General features: G+C 59.0%; 1 protein-coding gene across 1 annotated transcript in view; it reads left to right on the top strand.

Moving 5' to 3' along the window:
- The first annotated feature begins 490 nt into the window (after positions 1-490).
- LOC119155805 (transmembrane protein 121) overlaps positions 491-6,562 on the top strand; it is a 41,686-nt gene continuing 35,614 nt past the window's right edge. The window contains exon 1 of the mRNA XM_037404841.1: positions 491-639. The gene's annotated coding sequence lies outside the window, so the exon portion shown is untranslated. The remainder of the gene's footprint in view (positions 640-6,562) is intronic.

Here is a 6,562-nt window from a genome sequence, read left to right as displayed (position 1 = left end):
GCGCGGAGGCTGTGATGTTGCTCTTAGGCGGCAGGGACGGCGACCGGGGTCCCGAGGTCTGCGCCCACCCTCCAGCGACCCGGGGGCGGGGTGGCGGGGCGCAGCTTGCTCTCGGGTGCCAGCAACGGGGCTCCCCGGCCGCAGGACGCCGACGGAGCGCCCCCCCCCCGCCCCCGCTCCCGGGAACCGGGGCCCGCCCGCGTCCTGCGGGCAGAGCGGCGGGCTGCGGGGAGGGGGCTGGTCCCGGTGCCCCCCCGCGGCGGCGCGGGGCGGAGGGGCGGTGGGCACGGTCCCCCCTCCCCGCGCACCGCCCCGCCGCCCGCCCCCAGCGCGCCTCCCGCGGACGGCGGAGCGCGGCGCGGGGCCGGGGGGCGGCGAGCGGCGGCGGGGCGGCCCGCAGCCCCCGACGGCAGCGGCGGCGATGCGGCGAGGCGGGGCGGCGGGCGGCGAGGCGGGGCGGCGGGCAGCGCGGCGGGGGCGGCGGGCGCCGCGGGGCTGAGCGGCGGGCGGCCGGGGCTCCGCGGCCCCCGGGGGCACCCGCCCGCCCCGCCCGGCACCGCACCCGGCACCGCACCCGGCAGCGCACCCGGTACACACGGATTTACGGCGCGGACTGCAGCCCCGGAGCGGCCCCCGCAGGTAAGGCACGACCGGCAGCACCGGCGGGGGGTCCCGCCGCCCCCGCGGCGCCGCTCCAAGCATCGCCCCCCCCCCCCCCCCCCCCCCCCGCCCTCCGCATTGCTCAGCGGACGCGGCAGAAGTTTCCCCCGTTGCGGTCCCACCGGGCAGTGTCGTCCCCCCCCGCGCCACTCCGCCATCGGGTGCTGCAGGGATGGGGCAGCCCCGGCGGCCGCTCGCCCTCTGCTCCGCTCCGCTCCCCTCCCCGCTGTGCCCCCGACTCCCTCCGGCGGGGTCGCAGCGTGGGCCGGGGTCCCGCAGGGGCAGCAGCGGGGTGCTGGGGGGGCTGCGGCCAACGCGCCCCCCCCGGAGGAGGGTCGGTGGGCAGGAGGCGGGGGGAGAGCAGAGCCGGCTGCGGGGGCTGCTGCGGGAGATGCTTCTTGCTTTTGGACCAAACTTGGCTGCGGGGAACCTGCACTCAGCCCGGGAGCCCCGGGGTGGGACCCCTGCCGCGGGGGTGTGCACCAAGGGCATGCCCAGAGCATCCCGCCGCTCGGGGCACTGGGTGCCTCGCCTGGGTGGAGTGGCTGTCCCAGTGTTGGGGATGCTCTCCAGCTAGGCCTCAGCTGGAGGATGCAGGAGCCGTGTTGGATCTGTCCTCCACCAGGATTGGGAACTCTCCCCAGCCCTCCTCGTAGCAGGGCTGGGTGCCGGGAGGCTCACCTTGTGGGCACGGGGTGCTCCTGGTTTCCCTGTTGGGAACCTGGACCCTTTGCAGTCGACCTCAGAAGGCAAGTGTAGGAGAAGTGGCATAGCTCATGGGAGAGATGGCACAGCCCGTGGGAGAGGTGGCACAGCCCAGTGGTCACCATACACCCTGAGGCACCGGGAGGGGGTTGGCCCTCCCCTGAGGATGCTGAATGTGCCCCCATCTCCCACCCTGCTGGCAGAGGCACTGCCCACCCACAGAGCTGATGTGCACAGGAGGACGTGGGTGATGCTGGGGGTCCTGCCCCACTGGCACTGTCGGGTGTGGATTTTATTTGGGGCCTTTCCAGTGCCTGGAGAATCCCCATCCAGAGCCTTTCCCCCCTTTTTCCTGCACGGTGGCAGGCTGTCACCGTCCGTCGGGCAGACAGGCAGTGCTGCTGAGCCGTGACTTCCCATGGGTGTGGGGTGTTGATCCGAGCTCTGCCAGAGCACAGGTGGAAGTTGTGCTCAGCCCGGTGCATCACCTGGCGAGCCTGATCCGATGCTCCCGAGCTGGAGGGGAGTCAGATCCAGAGTCCTCACTGTCACCTCACATGCCACTGTCATACTTTTTGTGGGGCAGCAGGGCGGCTAGCACGTGGGTTTAGGTGTCCCATGGTAGTTTATGCCAGGAATCTGGATGCCTCTTTAGTTGTGAGCTGCTTTCACCTGGGCCCACCGTAATGCCCAGTCCTGGTACCATCCCCTCCACATCTCCCGGGCTTGCTGAGCTCCACGGGTCCTGGGCAGCTCCTTCATCTGCCAGTGCTGATGCTGTGCTGGCCTGCATTCAGGCTGTGGGCTGTCCACCCTGGCGCTGTGCGTAACAGCTGGCACCTGCCTTTTCCCCTGGGTGCCTGTTGGGTGCGGAGGGTGCCCTGGGTTCATCTGTGGGATCAGATACGAGTGCAAGAGTCTGATCGCTTGCGTGCAAAATCCTCCTCCAGAAATCCCCTTCTCCTGAGCGCCACCGATGTAAGATGAAATAAGCACAGATCCTGCAGTTTTAGGGCTCTCGACAGGTTTTGCTGCAACCAGCATAGACTGGGCTGAATATAAAATGGGTTTTTCTCCATTTCCTGATGCAAAGCTTTTGCCGTCAGCATGAAAACAGATGTTTGGCTGTCTGTTTAAGCCAGTTTTACAGAAAACTGCCTGTGGTTAAGACACTAGCGGTAGTCGGATCTCTAGCCCTGTCCCGTTCACCTCTGTGGTTCCAAAGGCTTCCTGAAGCCTTAAACTCCCCTGGACCTGGTAGAGCCAGGGCTGCTGCCGGAGGGGTATCCCCCTGCTCCCTTTAGAAACTAGTAGGGGAAATACAAAACACTGTGCAAATGCTGGAGGAGGGTTTTGGAGCGGTGAGCCGAGGAAGCGAGCGTGTCTTGGCACAGCGTCGCAGTTGGAGCTCGTGCCTGGAGCTGAGTCCCCACTGCCGTGTCCCCGAGTCCCCATCCAGCTCTGGGCGCCCTGCTGTGTGCTGCAGGTGCTCTGGGGAGCGTGGTGGAGGATCTGGGCCCTAGCTTCTCTGCCGCCTTGCTGTGAAAAGGCAGCAGCCGCAGCAGGCTGTCCCCCAGGAGTGCCGTGTACCCGTACCGGCCCGGGAGACAGCCCCACTGATTCAGTTATTTAGCACGTAGATCCAGAGAGAGCGTTTTCCTATGCCTGCTTTTCTGCTTTAACGAATTGATAGATCGCTGCTGCTGTTTTGCTATGGGCCAACTAAAAGCACAGCCCGTGCACTGTTCTGGAACTCATCATCTTGCTCGTTTTCTTGTAGCTACCCAGACCATGAGGCTGGCCGGGGACAGTGGCAGGAGGGAGGTGCAGGTCCTGCCCTGGGCTCAGGGTGCCACGGCAGGGCTCTGCTGAATCACAGCTACCTGGGTGCTCCCTCTGCCTTCGCAGGATGCTGCTGGTGCTCCGACAAGTAGCTTCATGTGTAAATGGGGATTTCTTCAAAACTCCTGGGAGGGGAGCAGCTGGCAACGGAATAGCTCTGTGGCAAAAAACGTTTGTGTGTGTGTGTGCGTGTGTGTGTTTGTGTGAACTCCAGTCTAAATGGGAGAGGGAAAACATCCAGAGTTACGGAACTAATGCAAATGGAGTTGGCTTTCATCTCTCCCTGCAGCATCCTTTGTGGAAGGCATTTGCATTTCCCCAAAGTCAGTTCCTCCCTGCCTGTCCCTCAAGCAAATCCACAGCTACAGAGCAGAGGAAAGCCTTTTACAAGGTGAGGGGTGGCTCTCCAGATCTGGAGAGACGTGAACTCAAAATATTTGAAAAGGAAAGCTCTTATTTTAAGGTAGCAACTCTGGACATGGCAGTGGATTGCACACACAGACTGCGGTGTGCCCCGCTGTTGACCACAGGGCTGGGGACCATTCCTGGGCTCCTACCAGGCTACCACAAGCAGGTGACCCATCCAGGAGGGGGACAGGGATGGGGATGGGGGGGGCTCACGCATGCCTCTGACCTCACCCTAGCACAACTCCAGGATGCCACCAGGACCTGCTTCTGCAAGATGTGCTGGGAGACCCCTGTGGCTTCTATCTAACAGCTCTGAGGTCCCCAGACATCCTCTTCTCCCCATCCCCAGTGGTGCAGGGGGCTGCTGAGCCTGGGGGCTGCAAACAGCTCCAGGGTGGACTGCTGCTATTTGGGAGGAAGGCTCCAGCTCAGCAAAAATACAAACAAAACAAGATTTCACGAGCACTCTAGCAATAGCTATTAGCTATGCTAAAAGGATTAACAGCTCCGCAGGACTCCTCAAGTGTTTAAAACATAACTCAAGCATCAAAGGCAGCTCTTGTAGGCTCACATTTTCACATCAAGTAACTCTGAAAATTCCTATCCAACTTAATTAAAACATCCACTAGGCTCGTTAAAAGCAAAAAAGAAAAAAAACCCACCAAAAAACAAAGGCCTTTTTTTCCTTAAGCACCAAGCCATTTTGAAGAGAGGAGTTTACAGAAAAGTATGCAGGCTTCTTTGTTAAAGAATCACCTTTGTGAAAGTCCACTATCCCCAGAGCACTGTGTCTGATTAATCTCAGGCTTTCCCAAAAGGAAATAAATGTTTTTTGGGGGTTGTCCCCCCTACCCCCACCCCCTGCTGAGGGACCACAGAAGAAAGATGAAAAAGTGAGAAGAGCTTTGTAGAGAAAGTTAGGTAAGAGGGTGGGGGAGTGTCAAATCCAGACCTATAATAGGAAAGAAGCCACCAAAGTGCTGGTTAAAGTACCTTTCATCTTGAAGGCTCCAAAGTGCTGTGCAGCCCATGAATACACACAAAGGCTGGAAAATAATTGACAACAACCAGCATCATGAGATGAAGTCACCACCTTGGCTGGCAGCAGAGTCACCACAGGCACGTCACCGGCTTGTTTGCCATCAGTCCCTGACTGCCTCTCTGCTTGGCTGGATTTGTTACCAGAGTTGTGAGCTGGCTCAGCCAAGCTATTCTGCAAGATCCCAAGCCAAAGTTTTAGATGCCGCATTTGTGTGACACTTAGGTGGGAACATGTGGTCCTGAGCTGGCCCAGCGTGGCCGAGGTGTGATGGTGCTAGTCAGCCCCTTCCCAAGCTCCTTCCCTCGTGTGCTGGGTCCTAGGCAGCATCACCAGCATCTCCCATAGCGTTGGGATTTAATCCTCCATCCCTGTGATGTGCCTGGCTTCGGTGACGCTGGGTTGTCCCCAAGCTTCAGCATATATCCTCCCCGACCACCCTTACCCTCCTCTGCCTCAGGGGCCCTAGTTATTTCAGGTGCCCTGGGGAGACTTCAAATAGGTAGAGAGGCTCCCTCTGTACAAGGTATAACCAGGATGGTGTCACTGGAGCTATGGGTGCATTAAACACAATACCTCGACCTAGAAAATGCTTTTCTGACATCCACAGAGGCCTTGAACATTTTAGGATTTCATCCCATGATGTGAATTTTGTTGGTTTTGATCAGTAACAAATTAGCAACCCCCAAAAAAGGATTAAATAGCTCTCTCTTTCCTCTTGTTTTCGGGTGGGTTTGGTTTCTTTCTCTTCGCCATGCCCTGTGTGGTCAGAGGGTGCCTGCAAAGGCAGTGCTGAGAAACGCTGTCAGGAGCACAGCTGCTGCTGCTGCATCTTCTGGGGAAGATTTGCAGCACGCCTTGCCTCTTCCCTTCCCGCCTGGCCGTTTTCTTGAGGTGGACTGTAGGACTCGGGCAAACAGCCTCCCACTGCTGGGGACCCTCCGGGCTGCCCCTGGGGACCCGTCACACTCTGGTGCTGGGGACAGCAGGCTGCAGTTGTGCAGGGCTGGTGGCACAGGAAGGTGTGTGAGCACAGACTTTGTACCCATGCGCTCTGTGCACGGTCAGGATGTGAAATGCAGGAATTAGGAGGTAGACAGGGTTTTTACATCAAGTGTTTATAGCACCTTCCTCACTTTGTGTCTAGACATAGCTATAAATGAGGGAGAGGGCTATTACCTAGGAATAAAACTACTGAAACCAGCCCTGGAGAGCTTGTTGCTGTATATCCAAGGAACTGGGAGATTCCTTATGATTAATGTAACGATATCAAAGGCTATAAACTCACCACAGTTGGGTACTGAGTCAGGGGACACACTTACAATGTACCTGCCACTTGCAGCTTAGACTAAGCATTAACTATGGTCTCTTGCCAGCCCTTGGCCATTCCTGGGGCTGCCGCTAGCTTACAGATCATGGGTTCAGTTCAACTGACTCCACCAACTGCAATGGTGTAATAAAACAGCCCAGTAATCACCAAGGTGTAATTTCTCGTTGCGGTGTGGACCGGCGGTGTGTGGAGGAGAGGTGATGCTGTGAGCGGAGCCCGGGCTGTGCAGCTCACTGGGAAACTCTGCCTTCGCGCCTGCTGATTTCAGGCAGGGAGAGCAGGGGCTGTGCTGTGTGCGTGGGCAGCCTGTGCCACCGCTGACCGCTCCGAGCAGTGCCCTGCCTGTCTGCGTGGCGGTGGGCAGGGGGCTTCACTGCGGGTGGGACACGCCTGAGATCTGAACCCAGAACTCCCAGTCCCCATCCTAGCCCTGACGTGCAAGATCCTGCCCTGTAAATACTGGTGGCAGAAGTTAGACTGAAGGGATCTGATTTTTTTTTTTGGATGCAAATTCTTTTCTCTGATCTTTGCTTCTACCATGTCTAGCACAGCGGGGTCTCGGTCTCTGCCTAAGGCTT

This window comes from Falco rusticolus, chromosome 11 (genome assembly GCF_015220075.1).
Source record: "Falco rusticolus isolate bFalRus1 chromosome 11, bFalRus1.pri, whole genome shotgun sequence".
Lineage (NCBI taxonomy): Eukaryota > Metazoa > Chordata > Aves > Falconiformes > Falconidae > Falco > Falco rusticolus.
The sequence above is the reverse complement of the archived record's forward strand: the minus strand, read 5'-3'. Positions and strand labels throughout refer to the sequence as shown.